We start from the raw sequence: 20,928 nt of genomic DNA on the forward strand, positions 1-20,928 counted from the left end.
AGCTGGGAAGGGCGGGATATAAATAAATTATTATTATTATTATTATTATTATTATTATTATTATTATTATTAGTCCAGCTGTGATAGCTCAGTCAGTAGACCATGAGGCTCTCAATCTCAGGTTCATGGGTTCAAGCCCTGCATTGGCCAAAAGATTCCCGCATTTTGGGGGGGGGGGACTAGATAACTCTTGTGGTCCCTTCCAATGTTGTTGTTGTTGTTGTTGTCGTCGTCAGGGTTAGTAGCCATGGATAGCAATATCTTCCCTGACCCTTATTCACTCTGTGATCCTGAACTGCACTTGCCACATGGGTTGCAGAAATCCATATGGAAGCTGTCACGTAGTGCAAATATGTTGTTTGATTCTTTTCTAAAGGTACATGAAAAAGTTTGCAAACTGCAGCACGTGGCTTGTGGTGAGCTGAGCAAGTGGGAGCCATTTGACCACCCTTGTCAGTTGCAGCTGGGACTCACGCAGCATATGTTTCATCACATGAGAGGGGTCCAGAGCAGCGCACGGAAACGCCGTTTACCTTCCCTCCGGAGCGGTACCTGTTTATCTACTTGCACTTTGAGGTCCTTTTGAACTGCTAGGTTGGCAGGAGCTGGGACCGAGCAACAGGAGCTCACCCCATCAAGGGGATTCAAACCGCCGACCTTCTGATCGGCAAGTGCTAGTGTTATGTACTGAGTTGAATAGGATCCAAAATGCAGAAGTCTGATTGGTCCTAGAACAATAGGATTCAGAATGCAGCAGCCTGATTGGTCCTAGAACAATAGGATCCAGAATGCAGCATTCTGATTGGTCCACAGGAGCCACCCAATCCACCTCCAGGTGGAAGTGAATCCGCAACCTGATTTTCCTACAGGAGAATCCCAGAATTAGCCAATCACGTGGGGCCCATTGTGTAAATAAGGTATATAAAGCAGACATTCTGGGGCAACTTCCATTCCTCCTCACCACTATGAGCTGAATAAAGAGCATGAAATCCACTCTCAACTCTGAGTATATTTCACTGGTGACGAGGATGGGATCCCACAGAGCTGACCGCCACACACAGCACTGCAGCACCGCCACCTGCCGCACCGCTGCCTGGCATATTTTCACCACACAGTTGCCCCACCCCAACACAGAGAAAATTCATGTAGAGGTACAGATAGAGGGGGCCCCGTGCCGTATGGAGCTGCACACAGGTTCAACTCTATCCATAATCATGGCAAGAACCTTAAGGAAACTGTGCCCTTGTGGGGGTCCCAAACTCAGGCCAGCCCCATTCATCCTCCGGGACTTCCAGAAACGTAAGGTCCCCACAAGCTGTTCGGCAGTGGGATGGTCTCCCTCAGAAGGTTGTCTACTCTCTTTCCTTGGAGGTTTTTAAGCAGAGTTTGGATGGTCATCTGTCATGGACGCTTTAGCCGAGATTCCTGCATTGCAGGGGGTTGGACTAGATGACCCTGGGTCCCTTCCAACTCTAAGATCTTATGATTGTATGATTGCATGAGATAGCAGATAACAAGGTCCCTGATAATGGGATTTGGTGGTTGGCGATTACTTATAAATCACTGGAATGTGTGCCCCATCTGGTACGCAGGCTGAGACCCTAACTGCCCGCAGACTGTCTCATCAGAGTGGTGCATGCTCTAGTTATCTCCCACTTGGACTACTGCAATGCACTCTATGTGGGGCTACCTTTCAAGGTGACCCAGAAACTACAACTAATTCAGAATACAGCAGCTAGACTGGTGAGTGGGAGCGGCCGCTGAGACCATATAAAACCGGTCCTGAAAGACCTACATTGGCTCCCAATACGTTTCCGAGCACAATTCAAAGTGTTGGCGCTGACCTTTAAAGCCCTAAATGGCCTCAGTCCAGTATACCTGAAGGAGCGTCTCCACCCCCATCGTTCTGCCCGGACACTGAGGTCCAGCACTGAGGGCTTTCAGGCAGTTCCCTCACTGTGAGAAGTGAGGTTGCAGGGAACCTAGCAGAGGGCCTTCTTGGTAGTGGCACCCACCCTGTGGAACGCCCTCCCACCAGATATTAAAAAAATAAACAACTATCTGACTTTTAGAAGGCACCTGAAGGCAGCCCTGTTTAGGGAAGTTTTTAATGCCTGATGTTTTAATGTATTTTTAATCTTTTGTTGGAAACTGCCCAGAGTGACTGGGAAAACCCAGTCAGATGGGTGGTCTATTATTATTATTATTATTATTATTATTATTATTATTATTATTATTATCTGTCTGAAAGCAATACTTTCCACTCATGAACTGGATGTAAGCAATGGGTGGCTACTTGCCTCGATGGCTATGTTCTGCCTCTGAATGCCAGCTGCTGGGAATTGCAAGTGGACAGAGTGCAGTTTCTTTTCTTTTTTTGTTGGATCATTTTTATTAATTTTCCAATAAAAGACATCCAATTAACATATCAAATCATAATATAATAATCATAATCCAATAAACATAAAAAACTAAAATAAAAAAAGGTTGAATTATCTTCTGAATTGTAATTATTAATTTTACGGCTTCCCACAGAGTGCAGTTTCAATCAGGTCCCACTTGCAACCTTGCCAAAGGCACCTGTTTATCCACTGCTAAGAACAGACATCTGCCCTAGATGGGGCACTGGCCTGATCCAGGAAGCTCTTCTTATGTTCTTACCGTATGTTTCGCTCTATAGGACTCACTTTTCCCCCTCCAAAAATTAAGGGAAAATGTGAGTGCGTCCTATGGAGTTAATGCAGGCTCCTTGGTTTCAGCGATAGCAACATGAAGCCTCCATAGCGCAGAGGGAGCGCTCCCTCCGCGCTCCGGAGGCTATGCGTTGCTTTCGCTGAAGCCTGAAGAGCGAGAGGGGTCGGTGCGCACCGACCCCTCTCGCTCTCCAGGCTTCAGGGATAGCCGCCTGAAGCCTTTGGAGTGCAGTGGGACCTCGCGCTGCGCTCCGAAGGCTTCGGGTTCCTTTTGCTGAAGCCGGGAGAGCAAGACTCTCCCGGCTTCAGCAGAGAGGGAGAGTTGCGCAGTGCCCGTTCAGCGAAGCGGGAGGAGAAATGGAAGGGGCTCCGTTTCTCCTGCCACTTCGCTGAAGGGGCGCTGAGCAGAGAGGGGGAGAAATTTTTTTCTTGTTCTCCCCCTCTAAAACAAGGTGCGTCCTATGGTCAGGTGCGTCCTAACAGTCTAACATTTGGAAGATTGATGGGGAAAGACTGCAGAGAGGCTTGGGATAATTGGGAAGTTGAGTTCGGGGACAGAGAGCTGCGGTGGTGCTTCTTTGCCAGCAGCAGTTGTAGCAGGGCATGCGGCAGTGGCAGAGCGTGTGGCGCAGGGAGCAGTAGTGGCAGCAAGCATGGCGGTGGTGGGAGCGGTGGCTGTGGCAAGAGTGGTAGGGCAAGGCGGCACTCCCCATTTCACCTGAAGTAGCGAAATGGGACACCCAGCCCATACTGGGAAGCCATGCCTCGGAAACGTATAATAGGCCAGCAAGACCCCTATTGTACTTGCAGTGGATCTGGGGCAGCGTGTGGCCCAGAGAGTCCTTATCAATGCAGTTATCTGGCTGGAAAAGATCCGGAATGCTTCAACATTCAGAAGACGTCCGCCGACGGATTGTGGTCCCTAAAGAAGGCCCTGAGGAAATAGAGGCTGCCTCACGTCAACCAGAGGATGTGGGGGCTGATGAAGAGGAGGAATTGTCGAGAACAGTTGCTGAGATACAGGCCCCAAAGAGCAATATGGGGAAACTTGGTTCTGGGACAAGGTCCAGTCTGGACAATGGGATGAGCGAAGAGACAGAATTTGAGTCTGTGGACAATTCCACGCTGCTTGCAGAGGCCAACTTCCTAGTCACTTCCTGGGAGGGGGACCCCTCAAGCCTGCTGCCCCCAGGGGCCGGGACCCTCACGCCAGGCTCAGAGATCCGGCAGAGAAGTACTTACTCCAGTTCCTGAAAAGGGGTTTGTTTGCAGCTGCATGAGCCCCTCCTCAGCCTTTTGCACTGCTCCCAATAGCTTGCACCCACCCCAGGCCTTGCTCTCCAAGGGAAGCCTCTGCTCCCAGCTTGTGTTTATATTCCAGCTCCTTTTTCTCTCCCCACACCCCCTACTCCTCACCCGGAGACACTGTAACTTAAAATAAAGATTTCCCTGCTAACGAAAAAAGAAGAAGACCCCTATTGGCTCAACAAGTCACCTGGTTCCTCCTTGGTTGACCAATGATGTTTTTTCCCCCCTTGCCACTGGCAAGAGGGCACTGTGGAGCAACAAAGCTCAGACCCACCAGTGCATTCAGTTGTTCAGTTGACACAGAGAATAAGTTTTCTGGCTGCGACTGGCAGATCCTCTGGTATGAGCCCATACCTTACAAAACCATAGAGACCAGTTGCTTGACAGATGAGTCCGAACCCTCTTTGGCTATTGAGATACATAGGCTCAACCCATAAGCTTCAGGGTTAAGGAAGTATGGGGGAAGAAGGTGAACCCACCAAATTTACAATTTCTGAAATAGATATGTGAACTGAAGCACAGCTACCCTTTGAGGCAGCACAGCAGGGAGTTGGGTTTGCAGGCAGATAAGCTCAGAGGGAGACAGATGCATGGATGGGATTTTCCATCCAGCAGTCACAAGACGCTTACTGGGGCAACCGAAAAGCAAGAGAAAACAAAGCTAATGCCTAATGATAGCAGCAGTCATATTGTGCGGCAAAACTTTGGAACGGTTGTCAGGAGTTTGCTGAATTTTTATTTTTGTAAAAAAAACCAGCCAACAACGTTATTGCCTCAACAGATTTGCTGACATACTACTGTCCACTTATTTACATAGGGCTGCTTGTCACAAAAGATTTATCCCCCAAAGGACTTTGCAGAAGAGAGCCTTCTGCACACACACAGTGTACGCACCAGTGCTCTGGCAAATAGGCATTGGCACGACTGATGTGGCTCTTTATCCACTGTCCACACAGTGTGCCTGCAATACTGTTTTGCCCTGTCAGTGGAGAACCTCTGGTCTAATCCAGCCTGCCTGGCCCCTCCAGGCCATTTCTAGCCAACTCTGCCCTACCACCAATAAGGTGACACCATTTTGATCTGCCCCACAACTTTCAGTCAGCTCTGCCCTGCTACTTCCTTTGTGCCAGGCCTACAGTTTTGTGGGTGAGGGACTGACTGTTAAACCGCTCTGAGAAGTGTAGCTCTCCGCTGTAAACTGCTTTTAAAATAATAATAATAATAATAATAATAATAATAATAATAATAATAATTTAAAAAGACATTTTTTTGGGGGGGACATTTATCTAAAAATGTAAACTGGCTTGCTTAAGCCCTGCAGTTCTCTTCATTGCTGTCGCTGGTCGTCTTCAGAACATCTCTCCAGCTTCAGACATACCTGGAAGGGGGGAAAAACCCAGGGACAATTAGTGGGATAACTACCATCTGGCAGCATCACTCAGACACCTCATTTGGCTTCTTCCTGGTGACTTCATCTGCTAACTTCATCCATTCATGAATATTCACCAGTTTCCTTTCTCACACACCCTATTTTGTCTTTCACATATCACATCAGCAAACACCAGTCACCTCAAAACCTCCCATGCCCTCACACATACAACATTTAAAAAACCTTCCCTATACAGCGCTGCCTTCAGATGTCTTCTAAAGGTTGTATAGTTACTTATCCCCATGTCTCAGGGGTCAGATAGCTCCATACAGTCCAACATTTCCCCAATGAAAATGGGGACATCCTAAGGAAAAGTGGGATCAAATCAGAAACTGTGACGGCTTCTGTAAATCTGGGATCGTACTTGGAAAACAGGAACACTAGGAGGGTCTGTGGCTTCAATCCACAAATATAGCCACTGGCTTCTGTTGACTGGCTTCTGAACTTTAGCCAGCTGAGATCCACAAACATCAGTTTGCTTCAGCTTTGCAGCATTCACTGGCTTCCAAATCAGACGCCACCAGCTTCCACCCACCACCTCCTGCCTGCTTCTATGAGGTCCATCGCTAGGCACCAGCCAGTTTCTGACAATGGTTATCAGCAGCCTTCAAGTCACAATCTCCCACTCAGCAAGCGAACTTGCCTTGTTATTGTGCCACAGCATCTCATTGCCAGATGATCACCTCCTTCCATTCACAGGTTCACCTCTTCCAAGTGGAAGGAAATTGGGCCCAGCTGATTATCACAGTCGTTGCCAGCTTTGCCCTGCTGGGGAGGGAGAAAAATGTCTTTCTCCTTAGCCTGCCTTCTTATCAACTCAGCTGCCAAGTGCAGTGGCAGCAGCTGGGCCTTCATCTCTTTGGGCCTCGCAGTTATGGGAGCATCTCAGTAGCGATTTAACTGTCTGCTTGTTGATTATGGAAAGAAATTACAGCCCACTCTTTACCCTGATAATGGGCCGGGGGACATCATAAAACTGGGGCAGGGCATGTTTTCCAGCACAAGGGCCGCATTCCTTTGCAGGGAACTTTCCAGGGGCCGTATACAATGACATATAGAGTGGGTGTCATTCCAGCTCTGCAGAAGCCAGAGGTTTCCATGCCCCCTATAATCTCTCAATTCAGTTAAGCAAGAAGCATCATCACAGTTGAAGGAAACTATCTAAGCAGGCATCACCATAGCCGAGGAAGAATCTATGCTTCCTGCCTCGTGACATCTCAACCCACATGTCAGACCCATCCATTGGCATCCTGACTTTTCCCGGGTTTATCTTTTCACAGTTCCCATCAAAAACTCTGTCTGAATCCAGGGAAAAACCTTGCAAACTATGTTTCCGAGCATATCACTCTGTGACTTGGGAACCACATGTCAGATCCAACCATTGGCATCTTGGCTTTTTCCGGGTTTGCCTTGTCACTGTCATCATCACCAACAAGATACCCATATTGCAAGATACCCATATTGCCTCCCCCCTTTTGCTTTGTCCTGAGCACTGGTACACCTGACCATCTTCGTGTCAGACATCAGCAATCAAGAAGACCCATGCACACATTCTGCAGGAAAAGAATGGTTATCAGACATAACATCACACGTCCCTCCAACCTTCCCACCTCCCCCTATGTTAACATCACAACATAGTAAGAAGAAGAAGCCATTTATAATGTCACTTTCGTTCTTCTGGATGGTTTCACTCTGTTTACAGCCTGAAACAGAACAGCCATGCTGCATCAGCTGAGCTTCTCGACCTGGAATGAAAAACATGTTAGACATCACAACGTTCATAGCTGTCAACCGTCCCTTATTTGGCGGGAAAGTCCCTTATCCCAGTGCCGTGTCCTGCTGCTGTCACTTATTGATGATGTCCCTTAAATTTCCCTGGTTTCAAAGGAGGCAGCTCCTCTCCCTCCCTCCCTGCCGGCCAGGGAGGGAGGCTCCAACTGTGTTGCTTGGCTGCGTTGCTCACCCAATAAGGAGTTTAAGAATGACTGGGGGGTGGAGCTTGCATGCCTTGTGCCAATCAAATCGGACTCGCCTTTGCTCAGCGCTTCCCAGCGGAGAGGTGACGGTGGTTTTCCTTGCTGCATCCCCTTTGCCGGGTTGCTGTGCTGTGGGAACCACCGCTTGAGGCTTTGTTTGGCTGCTGGCTGGGCTTTCTGCCTTTGGCTCGGAGGGGCTCAGAAGTTGAACATACCTGTGCTCTGAAAAACCCTTATTTTGGCTGCTGGTCCCTTATTTTCAAATCTGTAAGTTGACAGCTATGCACAACGTTACAGCTTTTCAGTTCCACGGTCCTGGTGCTATGCACCTCCAAGGAGGAAAGACTGGTGAGGGACACGGCGTGAGGAACAACCTGAGGAGAAGACAGAATGGCCTCTGTCTCACAGGCTAAAGTTTCCCACCACTGCCATAAAATAAATGATAACTCTAGCTTGTTCTGGTGATGAGAGTTGTTGGGAAATGCCTTTTCCCCTCGCAGAGCTACATTTTCCAGATTTCCCTGGGAAGAGGGATCGATTGAAAAACCAATCAGGGAACTGTAGCTCTGCGAGGGGAACAGGGATCTCTTAACAACTCTCAGCACCCTTAATAAACTAGAGTTCCCAGGAAGCTGTGACTGTTTAAAGTGGACTCTCCTTCCTTGGAGGGTTTTTAGCAGAGGTTGGGTGGCCACCTCTGATGGATGCTTTAGTTGAGATTCCTGCATTGCAGGGGGCTGGACCGGATGACCCTTAGGGTCCCTTCCAACTCTACAGTTCTATGATTCTATGAAATTTGGTTGTATTTACAGGGATCCTGTCAGCTGCAGGAGGGCGAAAACATCCAGAGAAAATGCACCAAGTGCCATCTAGTGGGGATACAAAGGCATGCAAGGGTGAAGGAAAGAAACGGAAAAGTTGGTGCTTTCATTTCTGTATTGCAGGGGTAGCCTTCCCGAAATTGTGGACTATGTTCTGCAGTGTTCCTGGCACTGGGCAATGGGGACACATTAAGTATTCTGCTGGTTTACCACCTGTCTTGCTGCCCAGCAGTCTCCCTGGCTCAGCTGACAGAGCTGGTCTCAGAGGAGATATTGATGACTTCCAGACTGCTGGTTTTGGGGGACTTCAACATCCATGCCAAGGTGACTGGCTTTGGGGTAGCTCAGGACTTCGTGGCTACCATGACAACCATGGGGCTGTCTTAGCACATCATTGACCACACTCTGGACCTTGCTTTCTCTCTCTCTCTCTCTTTTGTATAATTTTAGTAAGTTTTTCTATTTTACATTTTAGAATATTCATTTAAACAAGATTCAATCAATGACTTCCCTTCTTCTCTTTCCGTGGATCAGTTTACATACCACAAATCCCTGTATATTTTACATAAGCTAAACCATTCAGTATTCCATTATTACATCCATCAAAACTTATCTACACTGTTTTTTTGTTTTTTGTGCACCGTTCCTGGAGATACTGCAGTACCAGGTCGATACATGGAGTGGATGGAGCAAGCCCCTATTCCATCTCCCAGCTCTAAAAATCCATTTAATATATAGTCCTCAAACAGAGGACATATCAGATATTAAACTGATAAGAACAGATACTACACTTGATCTTAGCCAAAACTTATCTACACTGTTGAATTGATCTTAATGCTGCCAGCGTTTTTAAATGTACACATGTCCACCCATATACGGTATTCAATAAATATTTTCCAATCTTCTTTAAACGTATGTTCTTCGTGTTCTCTTATTTTATATGTTAAATATGCAAGCTGCATATATTCCATCAGTTTAAGTTGCCATTCTTCTTTGGTTGGGACCTCACTTGTTTTCCATTTTGGGGCTAACAAAACACAGGCTGCAGTAGTGGCATACATAAATCACCTTTTTTTGACATTTGGGAATTTCCATCTGAATTATCCCCAACAACTCTGTTGTTGTTTTTTTTGAAAAGTACTTTTAAACATTTTTTCCCCAATTCATTATAAATTATTTCCCAATGCATCCTGGACCTTGCATTCTCAACTGAGCAGGAAGAGGATGATCTGAAATTGACACCAGTCCCTTGTCATGGTCAGATCACTTCCTGTTGAGCCAGTAATTGAATAATGGACTGTCTGTTGGACTCACTGTTCAAGAAATGCTGGGTAGACAACCAAATGTATATAGCAAATTCCTGGGTCAAGGGCAAATACCTGAAGAGGGAACTTCCTCCTGGAGTGTATGGGAGGAGGAACCAAATGTGGTTTCCGTAGGCTGAGGACCACACCATACTATGCCCAGTTCTGGGCGTCACAAGTTAAGAAGGATATTGACAAATTGGACTGTGTTCAGAGGAGGGCAACCAAGATGAACAAGGGTCTGGAAGCAACATTTGAAAACGTTTGTAGGTTTGAGGTGAAATATTTTGTAATCTTAATATTGGGAGCTGGTTTACATTTAATGAGGTGAATTTTATTAAGAAAGAAAGAAGGTAAATAAGTGGTTATAGAAATGCGAAGATGTAGGGGACGCGAGTGGCACTGTGGTCTAAACCACAGAGCCTAAGGCTTGCGGATCAGAAGGTTGGCGCTTCGAATCCCTGCCATGGGGTGAGCTCCCGTTGCTCTGTCCCAGCTCCTGCCAACCTAGCAGTTTGAAAGCACATCAAAGTGCAAGTAGATAAATAGGTACCGCTCCGGTGGGAAGGTAAACGGTGTTTCCATGCACTGCTCTGGTTCGCCAGAAGTGGCTTAGTCATGCTGGCCACATGACCTGGAAGCTGTATGCTGGCTCCCTCGGCCAATAAAGTGAGATGAACGCCGCAACCCCAGAGTTGTCTGCGACTGAACCTAATGGTCAGGGGTCCTTTACCTTTAAGGGATTATTTATGAAAGCCAGAGAGTGGGATGGGGGGAAGTCGAAGCTCAGTTTGAGCATTGTTTTTTGGTTATGAGATTATGGAATGGAATGTGATTATGGTAAAATGTAAACTCTATAAAAATTATTATTAAAAAAAGAAGCCAGGCCTTATGAGGAGCTGTGTATGTTTAGCCTGGAAAAGAGGAGACTGAGAGGAGATATGATAGCCATCTTCAAATATCTCAAGGGCTGCCACATGGAAGAGGGAACAAGCTTGTTATCTCCTGCTCTGGACAGTAGGACTCAAACTCATGGCTTCAAGTTACAAGGAAGGAGATTCCGACTAAACATCAGGAAGAACTTTCTGACAGGAAGACCTGTTTGACAGTAGAATGGTCTCCCTCAGGAGGTGGTGGACTCTCCTTCCTTGGAGGTTTTCAAGCAGAGGTTGGATGGCCATCTGTCATGGATGCTTTAGCTGATATTTCTGCATCGCAGGGGGTTGGACTAGATGGCCCTCGGGGTCCCTTCCCTTTATGATTCTATCCTTCTATGAGTAAGCAGGGATCCCTGGCTACTGGACTTAAATAAAGCCTGGAACCTGTTTCAAAGACAGGCTGCCCTGCTGAGCAATGACACAGATAATGAGCCAGATGGATCAATCTTCTGACTCAGTATAAGGAATTTCCTGGGTTCCTGCGCAATGGGGCCTCAGATCCTGCTCTCAACTTTATGCTGCTATAGAAACCTAGCAAACTGCCTTATGCCAAGGGCACTGCATGAACTCCTGCATCCTAAATACAGCACATCGGGCCATTTCCAAACGTTTTGCTCAGCGTTGCCCAGCTGTGCTGCAGTGTGAGCAAATTTGAAACCGAAAGCATGGAAGAAGAATAGCTGGCTTCACGAGCAGCAGTGAAAGATAATCCCTCGTGGTGCAAATAAAAGGTCAGCCATGACAGCACTTGGCTTATTTACTTAAAAAAAGAACAAGACCCCGAGGTTATGTCATGGTTCGAGTAGAGGAAAGACTGATGTTTCTGCAGTTGCCTTTCATGAGGTTCTCATAAACATCTGCAGCTCTTTAAAGAGATGATTATAAGATGCTTCGTAAGGACGATGCCCTTTAACTCTCCGTAGGACTTTCCCCAAATTTAGCAAAGGGTAACATCTGTGCTTTCCAGAGCTGGCTGGTTTCAGTTTTGGTTCTCGGAAGGGAGGCCATACAGTGGTACCTTGGGTTAAGAACTTAATTCGTTCTGGAGGTCCGTTCTTAACCTGAAACTGTTCTTAACCTGAGGTACCACTTTAGCTAATGGGGCCTCCCGCGGCCGCTGCGCCACTGGTGTGCGATTTCTGTTCTCATCCTGAAGCAAAGTTTTTAACCTGAGGTACTATTTCTGGGTTAGTGGAGTCTGTAACCTGAAGTGTCTGTAACCTGAAGCATCTGTAACCCGAGGTACCACTGTATATGCAAAGCGAGCGAACAGTTTGGTGGGCTCAAAGAGAATTTCACCGTGCTCCAGGGACAAGAACTATGTCAATTCATATGTGCGAACCCCCATTGTATACAGACGTCTGGCTCCCAGAAGCCATTTTGCTATCTGAGGTGACAACCAAGATGACATTCTTCTTCCCACCCCCCAGTACAATTTATTCTTTGTAAAATACATTTTCTAACAAATACAATACAAAGGCTAACAGGCTCAGGCTCCCGCATCTTTGGCAAGGAAAGGCTATGGATTCAGAGGGCATCTCAGTCCAGGAGGAGACCTTAGAAGTTCCTGCACCAGGCAATACCTCAAAGCCACCCTGAAAACCTTGCATTAGCATCTTCAGACCCTTGACCCATAGTACAAGACTGGGGGGTAGGGTAGATCTAGCTGGCAGGCCTGAACATGACCCCCACCCCTGCAGCTGGGCTAAAGGGAATTTGGAGGCACTGCTAGAAAAGCCCTGGGCACTCAGCCGGCCTTCGGTGTTTGCATAATTCCAGGAACGGCTGTGCAGGCAAAAAATGAGTCACTTGATGCAGTTGTGATGTCAGGTGATCGACAGGGGGGCGGGCAGCCCTGCCAGACCTGACTTGGCAGTTGTGGGGGAGATAAGGATCCAGCTTAGTGATCACCTATGCAATAGCTTGTGTGTGTATTTGTGTGTTTGTGGAGAGGTAAATGATGCAGATCTGTGGTTGTTTTGCAATAGCCCCGCATTTTCTGCAGTGTCAAATTCCAGCGTCAAAGGCACATGCCAGGGCAGGAAAGATTTTTCAGTTGGGCGGTCTGCTATCTCCAGAGTTAAAAGCGCCCCTCTTTCCTGCACCTTTGAGCACGTGGGTGGTGCTGTGGTCTAAACCAGTGTTCCCCAACCTTGGGCCTCCAGCTGTTTTTGGACTACAACTCCCATCATCCCTCGCTAGCAAGACCAGTGGTCAAGGATGATGGGAATTGTAGTCCAAAAAACAGCTGGAGGCCCAAGGTTGGGGAACACTGGTCTAAACCACTGAGCCTAGGGCTTGCTGATCAGAAGTTCGGCGGTTCGAATCCCCATGACGGGGTGAGCTCCCGTTGCTCGGTCCCTGCTCCTGCCAGCCTAGCAGTTTGAAAGCACCTCAAAGTGCAAGTAGATAAATAGGTACCGCTCCGGCGGGAAGGTAAACGGCGTTTCTGTGTGCTGCTCTGGTTCTCCAGAAGCGGCTTAGTCATGCTGGCCACATGACCCGGAAGCTGTATACTGGCTCCCTTGGCCAGTAAAGCGAGATGAGCACCGCAACCCCAGAGTCGTCCACGACTGGACCTAATGGTCAGGGGTCCCTTTACCTTTACCTGCTACCTGTGTGGGCTTGCAAAGTGACCTTTCTCTCAATGCAGTTGACTACACAGCAAAATGAAATGGCACGTTTCCCACTAGGTGGTGCTCCAGGATGCAGGCAAAACTCTTTCAGCTTGAATTTTCTGCTTGCTGTCTTTACCCGGCTCTTGTGTGGTTTATTTCCCTCTGTTTCAGAGTGATTTTGGATGTTGTGATGCTATTTTATTGTGATTTTGTTTGTTTGGTTTTCATCTCCATGTGGCTCCCTGGGGTGGCCTATTGATTGTATAAATAAATAAATACCGCTCTAGCATTGCCGTCCGATAACCTTTAGGTAATAAAAAGTTAAAATGCCAATGAAGTGCTATGACTTAACAACACACTTGGTGGTCAAGGGGGGCGGGCACTCACCTGGACTTCCTTTTGTGCCATGTTTCTAGGCACTTTTGGTTTGTTTGTTTTTTGCCCTGGCACATTACCTGCACAAAACAACAAAAAACTGAATTGGAGCAAATGGCAACCTGCAAAAAACCCAAATTTGTTCTAATTCAGCATCAATGTATTCCTGGGGAAAGTGTGTGTGTTTCTGCAAAGAGCGCTTAGACACAGAACTTCAAAGTGCCTGGAAAGGGTGGGGCAAAAGATACGTGCGGATGAGCTCGGAGTGCACCCTAGTTAGGGTCTGCAGTCAGCAGAAATGTGGTTAAACGTTTGAAACACACCCGAAATTCAAGAAAAACATTCTAGGAAATCACATGGTTTCTTGAAAGCTGTTGCCTTTCTTAGCTGTGAGGCAGGCTGCAAATTACAAATGCATACAGACAAAAATATAGAGGCAAGAGCTAGTTCTGAGTCACACACTTGGCAGAGATGGGTTTTTCCCTAGAGAGCATTTGCATCTCTGCAGCTGTCATTCTGGACCTTCAGGCTTTGCACGCAGGTAAAATCCCCATGTTACAGACGGAAGTGCTTGAGAACTGCTACCCCACATAGATATGAAGCCTCCTATTTCACCTCATAAGGGTTTTTCTTTACCTTTATGGGGTTAAACAGTGCTTCAGTTCAGGTCAAGACTGGAGTACCATCATTGAAAGCAATGTGTTCCCACTTTTAAGCCATTATGGCTTCCCTCAAAGAATCATGGGAACTGTAGTTTCTTAAGGGTGCTGAGAGTTGTTAAAAGATCCCTGTAGGATCCCCAAAAGAGGATGTATCTGGGAATTCCCGGACATATGGCAACCCTACACTAGCTGCAGTGTCTGAACCGACCTCAAGGGTAGCCCAATGTAGAATGCATTGCAGTAGTCCAGTCAAGCTATTCCTGTCCAGGAGCAGCTATGAAGCTGGAGAAAAGTTCTCTTGGCCACTGAGGAAATCTGTGCCTGCAGTCACAAGGATAGACCTAGGAATATTCCCAAGCCATATACCTTTATGGGCTGTGTCAGTCAAAAAGGGTGAGGTTTGAGAGTGCATGCAGACAGCTGCATACTGAGAAGCACCTTCTCCAGGTCCAGGGCTGGATTTAGGTTTGATGAGGCCCTAAGCTACTGAAGGTAATGGGGTCCTTTATATATGTCCAGCTGCCCCTTGTCAACAACGAATTGTCACTGTTTTTTGTGTTGCATATATGCTATATGGTGATTTATGGACCTAATAGGTAATCTAAAGCCCTTTGCACATGTGACCATGCAACCAGTCCAGGCAGAATGCAGGCTCCCTATATATAGAAATGAGCAAACCAGTAATATTTTAGGGAGCAGGCTAGCAGTCGGGGCCCATTACTTACATCATAGGAGCCTACACAACACAAAACCCTGTTGCTGTATGTAGGTTTTATTTGTTTTTGTATCTTATATTTTGGAAATGTACATCCAGGTGTTTTTTCCTTTAATTTTTTTTGGGGCCCCCAAGAGAGTGGAGCCCTAAGCTATAGCTTGTTTAGCTTATACATAAATCCAACACTGTCTATGTCCCTGGGTAGCATCAACAGAAACTGATCCCAGGAAACTCAAGTAGATGGAATGTTGAAATCCTCATCTGGACATGCTATAAGTTGTGGCTGATGGATTTGGGGTCATGCATCTGAGCATTGAGCGGTGTAAGAGTCGCTCCGAAAGAAAGCGAAAGAAAAATCCCTTAATGTAAGTTACACTGGTGAACTTTACACAACCTGGCCCACCCACCCAACGGGGGAAAACCCAGATTCCCAAATGACACTGGTTGAGCCAGATGAATATATAGGATGGTTTGTGATTCTCACTGAATAAACAAAGCAAACTGACTGTTGCCAAGAGTAAATAAAGAGGCCTTGCCTCTTTAGAATGCAATTTGTTCTTTCCCCTGTTTAGTATCTCTGCTGCTTTTTTTCATCGAGTTTGGAATTTCCACTCTTCTGCAAGAGTTTTGTGTTGTGGTTTGCAAGAATAACGTGCCATTTTAGAGAATGCCTTTTGGCTCGTAAAAACTCCCTTATTCTCGCATATGAATTTCTGTGGCCCAGATGCTTCATTCTGCACTTCCCTTGCAAATTAAGACAGTTTTGCCAGATCAGAAGAAGAAGAGTTTGGATTTGATATCCCGCTTTATCACTACCCGAAGGAGTCTCAAAGCAGCTAACATTCTCCTTTTCTCTTCCTCCCCCACAACAAACACTCTGTGAGGTGAGTGAGGCTGAGAGACTTCAGAGAAGAGTGACTAGCCCAAGGTCACCCAGCAGGTGCATGTGGAGGAGCGGAGACGCGAACCCGGTTCACCAGATTACGAGTCCACCACTCTTAACCACTACACCACCCTGACTCTATCCGAAGATCTATCTATCCAGCTTCCTGTTTGTCACTGTGGCCAGTCAGGTGCCTCCACAAAGCTCACAAGCAGGGCATGACCACAGTAGCTGTTATGTACTGAAGTTCTCACCCTGGGCTAGCAGGGGATACTGTAGATAGTTATGCAAATGAAGGATCGAAAGTGACGTTCAGTGATTGGATAGTTTTAGAAAATTGTTACAGTTACATTATACTGGAGCTCTAAATAAGCAGGCTGACTGAGCCCTTCAGTTCAGTTCTGTTCTGGCCTGTGAATAAACAAGAGCTGTTTGAAGAATCACTGTGTCGTCTGATATGTTCACCCACAACTTAACAGTAGCCCCCCTCTCATTGTTAGTTTTCCAGAGGCTGGTATTCTGAGCTTTGCTGGAGGTAGCATAAAGCCAGAATGACTCTATGGGCTGAGCACCTGTGCCCACCCCACTCTTCAGAAGGAAGGGGCCAGGTCCCTAGCATCTCAAGCAGGATGTCCCCTGTCTGAAATTCAAGAGAATCCATGCCAGTCATTGTAGACAATATTCAGCTAGATGGAAAAGCCGTGTGGGCAGGGTTCAACTAACTAGTTCTGCTAGCAGAAGCCCATGCAGGGGCTTTTTCTAGTGCAATGGGGCTTCCTCACGCTTTCCCTCTGCATGTCTCCCATGTCTGTCTTGCCCCTCTGCTGAAGAATGCAGATTCCTAGGTCCCTATCTACCAAAGACTTTAATGCACAAATCAGGTTGGCACATAGGCAACGTGCAATGACCCTTCACAGTCAATGAACTGCTTGCCAGCATAGGAGAAAAGTATTTAATCAGCCAAGTCCATTTATCTAGCATTCTTTCTCTTGATGTGTGTTCTCATATTTGCTTCTCTTTGGATGTAATAATACAGTGGTAGCTTGTGTCTCAAACTCCTTGGTACTCAAACAACTTGGAACCCAAACACTGCAAACCCAGAAGTAAGTGTTCCGGTTTGGAACTTTTTTCGGAAGCCGAACGTGCTCCGTTTTGAGTGTTATGCTGAGATCTGTCTGTTTTGGCTTTTTCTTTTGGTTTTTGGTTTTTGCGGCTCTTTTTTTGTTTTGTTTTTGTGTTTGTGTGGAACCCAGTTCAGCTACTGATTGATTGATTGATTGATTGATTGTGTGACTGCAGTGCATTGTTTATTGCTTTCATTTTATGGATCAATGGTCTCGTTAGATAGTAAAATTCATGTTAAATTGCTTTTTTTAGAGGTTGTTTCTAAAAGTCTGGAATGGATTAATCTATTTTGCATTACTTTTTATGGGAAAATGCACCTTGGTTTTGGAACACTTTGGTTTTGGAACTGACTTCCAGAACAGATTAAGTTTGAGAACCAAGGTACCACTGTAGATCTGTATGCCTTATGGGCTTGGGGATCATTGAGTGTGTTCTGCAGAACCTTTGAGAACTGGATGTTGGATGGCATCAGAAGTTGGTGTGGATATCTTTTTTCTTTTCTTTTTTGTGGGAGAGTTGAGAGTTTGTTGGTACATTTTTGCATACATTTACTAGCTTATGAGCACATTCCATCTGCTGCCTCCACTGGGTTCTACACGGCAACTTCATTGAGAGTTGGAAACATTGGGAGCAAGCTTTTCAACGTTATCTCGCTGCAGCTAGAGCTGATAATGTCACAAAGAAATGACAATTAGCAATTCTGCTGAAGATTCGGTGGTTTTCCTGATTAAGGGGCAGAAGATATAGCAGAAGTCCTTTTTTGGGATGCCATTTTCTTGTAACAGCTCAATTCCAGGACACGTATAGCAGCCCAAAGGAGGTCCCATATTTACAGGTTGCAAGGTGCAGCGAGTGCTTAAGAGTTATAGACACAGGGCAAAAGCACAAGCTAAGATGTTGATCCAACAGGCAACATGCTCCTTGCCCCTTCCTTCTGAAGAGTGGGGTGGGCACAGTGTGGCAAGCAGCCAGAGTCTCAGGACTGGGCAAGCAAATGGGCACTCCCTTGCGTGGGTTTTGTCTGCAAGGCTTGCTTGTGTTGGGACTGGCGTCTCGACATCCTTGAACCCCAAATTCAAGACCTGTTGAGAGCTGGGAGCAGCAATTTCTTTCTGCTCCTAAATGCCAAGTCAATTTGCCTTAAACTAACACAGTATACAAACGGATCTTTATTCAGTGATCCAGGGTGGAGCAGTGGAACTTCCTGTGCAAAGACAACCTGAGCTTCTGGGGAAAATTTACAAGGGGAGTGGTGGAGGGGCTAAAATCTAAGATCAGCATCTGATAGGAGGAAATGGGACTGCATGATTCATGCATTCCCCAGTGTTAATTTGCTGTTTTAGTTTAAGTGGATGAATAAATGAGCCTCCATTGGGCAGCTGAACAAAGACAGGTTTTAAAATCTGCAATAAACACAAGAAGAACTCTCTGAAGGCAGCACTTCCTGTGATATGGTATTTGCTTACACAGGGCTGTTTCTGTAGGGCAACTCCTCTGTTTGTTCACGCTAGCTAAGACTTCTCCCCAAGTACTTTTTTGTTGTTGTTTAGTCATTTAGTCATGTCCGACTCTTCATGACCCCATGGACCAGAGCACGCCAGGCACTCCTGTCTTCCACTGCCTCCCGCAGTTTGGTCAAACTCATGCTGGTAGCTTTGAGAACACTGTCCAACCATCTCATCCTCTGTCGTCCCCTTCTCCTTGTGTCCTCAATCTTTCCCAACACCAGGGTCTTTTCCAGGGAGTCTTCTCTTCTCATGAGGTGGCCAAAGTATTGGAGCCTCAGCTTCAGGATCTGTCCTTCCAGTGAGCACTCAGGGCTGATTTCCTTCAGAATGGATAGGTTTGATCTTGCAGTCCATGGGACTCTCAAGAGTCTCCTCCAGCACCATAATTCAAAAGCATTAATTCTTCGGTGATCAGCCTTCTTTATGGTCCAGCTCTCACTTCCATACATCACTGCTGGGAAAACCATAGCTTTAACTATATGAACCTTTGTTGGCAAGGTGATGTCTCTGCTTTTTAGCATGCTAAATGCCAGATTAACCATCCAATGTTCTGCTGACATCGATATGGTTCCCACCGAGGTCATGGGCACCATGTTGGAGTGGAACTAAGTTGTGCTTCCTCTGTTTAGGACTGGCCAGATCATGCTTCAGTCGTAGGCAAACAGCTCTCCTTTTGGTCTAATTTCTTTTTGTAAGTAGCCAGGTCATCTGCTTGCAGTTTTTCTCATTTTTATTTTAGCTCAGTGGTATTCCACATGGTGCACCTTTTATGATCATGGGGTCCGATTCCTCATCTTCAGAGGATAAGACCATGGACTTGGAGGGAGGTCAAGAAGGAATCCTCCACAGAGCCAACCAAACAGGTCCTCACTGGCCCCAAAGCTCCAACTAAGAATGTGTAAGGGAAGGATTTCAATTTGCATTCAAAGGCAAACTGACCTAATTCACATTTCCCGAAACAATGAATGAATAAATGAGAACACAGCCATTCTTCAAAAGTCACACTTCTCTGAATTCTGCAATGCAGTTCTCTAGCCAAGTAATGTGTAAAAAAACACACAAAACCCCACACAAATAAATGCATATATTAAAGTGTGGATAAAAACGTATATAGTTGTGAAGTGAAATTTGTGTAGGGAAATGGACTGTAGTAGGAGATATGCTTTGCAAAAATGTAACACATTAGGAAAAAATGCATTCAGAAATGTGTCTGTTATGAGAAATTCTCACGAAAATGCTGATGAACTTTCACGAGAACTTAAGAAATAAATGAATCACTAACTAATGTGGAAATGTGGAATGTTGAATTGTCTCTTTAAATTTGAAGGTTCATTATTGTTCCACAAGATGTGTATGTCTTTAAGGGCCAAAGCAAATAACGAGACCCAGTTTTACAGCTGTGAAACAGTAAAGCAGGTGCTGCTAAGTTGTGTTAATTAAGCTGTGTCAGGAATTGGGTATAGTATATAAAGAGCAGCACCTAGCTCTCTCAGTACCCTGGGGGATGGGTCGGGTCATGCTTGTTGAGATATTTAATGTAAAAGGAGTTTTTGTTATTAAAACCTTGATAAAGTTATTTTTGAGTTCCTTGTAATGCGTGGTCTCCCCAGCAAGCTTTCTGCAACGCAACTAAACTGCAAATAGCCAACATGGAGAACTTAAGGCACGAAAAATGAGAAACAGAGAGCAACTGATTTGCCCATTCCTACATATAGCACATTAGCCATGCACTGTGCCCTGTAAACACTCTCTCTCTCTCTCTCTCTCTCTCTCTCTCTCTCTCTCTCCCCCTCCCTCTCTCCCTCTCCCCCCCCTCTCTCTCCCTCTCTCTCCCCCTCATATTCTGCTTTTCCCCCAGACAGGGACTCAAGGTAGTTTATAGAAAACACAGAAACAGCTAAAAGATATCACACACACACACACACAAAAGCAAGTAAACAGGCACACACCACTCTTGTTTATTTTATAGCCTAAAGCTGGATCATGTGACTCCTCATTCTTCCTTCATCCACCAACCATGAGCAGCAGCGGTGGGAGAAGATGCTGCTGGTGGGATGTTCTCTTCCATGGGACCCTCCTAGACATAACAGCCCTTGTCTGGACCTGAAAAACCCTGATTGTGTCTTTCCATAGTTGATCCAGCTTATTCACATATTTGGGGTTTGCATTCCATCTCCAAGGTATTCTCAAGACGCTCCAGAAGCAATATTTTCATGTTTGGGGAAAGTAGCCACCCCCATCCTTTCTCACCAAATGGCTTTTGGCATCTCAGAAGCACTTTTGAAAGCTCAGCTGTTCTACAGGAAGTCCATTTTCTTCTCACTTAAGGCCGGCTGCTATGATAGACCCTGGCACATGGCCTTCGTTAGCTCTCTGGCTCGGTTACACAAATATTATCTGGCCCAGCAGTATGTGTTCTCCTTCTACAGTTATGCTTTTCACTCTTGAAATATACTCGGAGTCGAGTGTGGATTTCATGCTCTTTATTCAGCTCATAGTAGTGAGGAATGAAAGTTCCCCCAAAATATCTGCTTTATATACATTATTTACACAATGGGCCCCACGTGATTGGC

At 46.1% G+C, this 20,928-nt stretch overlaps 1 non-coding gene across 1 annotated transcript; it reads right to left on the reverse strand.

Moving 5' to 3' along the window:
• Nucleotides 1–8,857: 8,857 nt before the first annotated feature.
• LOC128403170 (U2 spliceosomal RNA) lies at nucleotides 8,858–9,039 on the reverse strand. Its single transcript, XR_008327887.1, has one exon. It is a non-coding gene; the product is annotated as a U2 spliceosomal RNA (small nuclear RNA).
• Nucleotides 9,040–20,928: the final 11,889 nt, after the last annotated feature.

This window comes from Podarcis raffonei, chromosome 1 (genome assembly GCF_027172205.1).
Source record: "Podarcis raffonei isolate rPodRaf1 chromosome 1, rPodRaf1.pri, whole genome shotgun sequence".
Taxonomy (NCBI): Eukaryota; Metazoa; Chordata; class Lepidosauria; order Squamata; family Lacertidae; genus Podarcis; species Podarcis raffonei.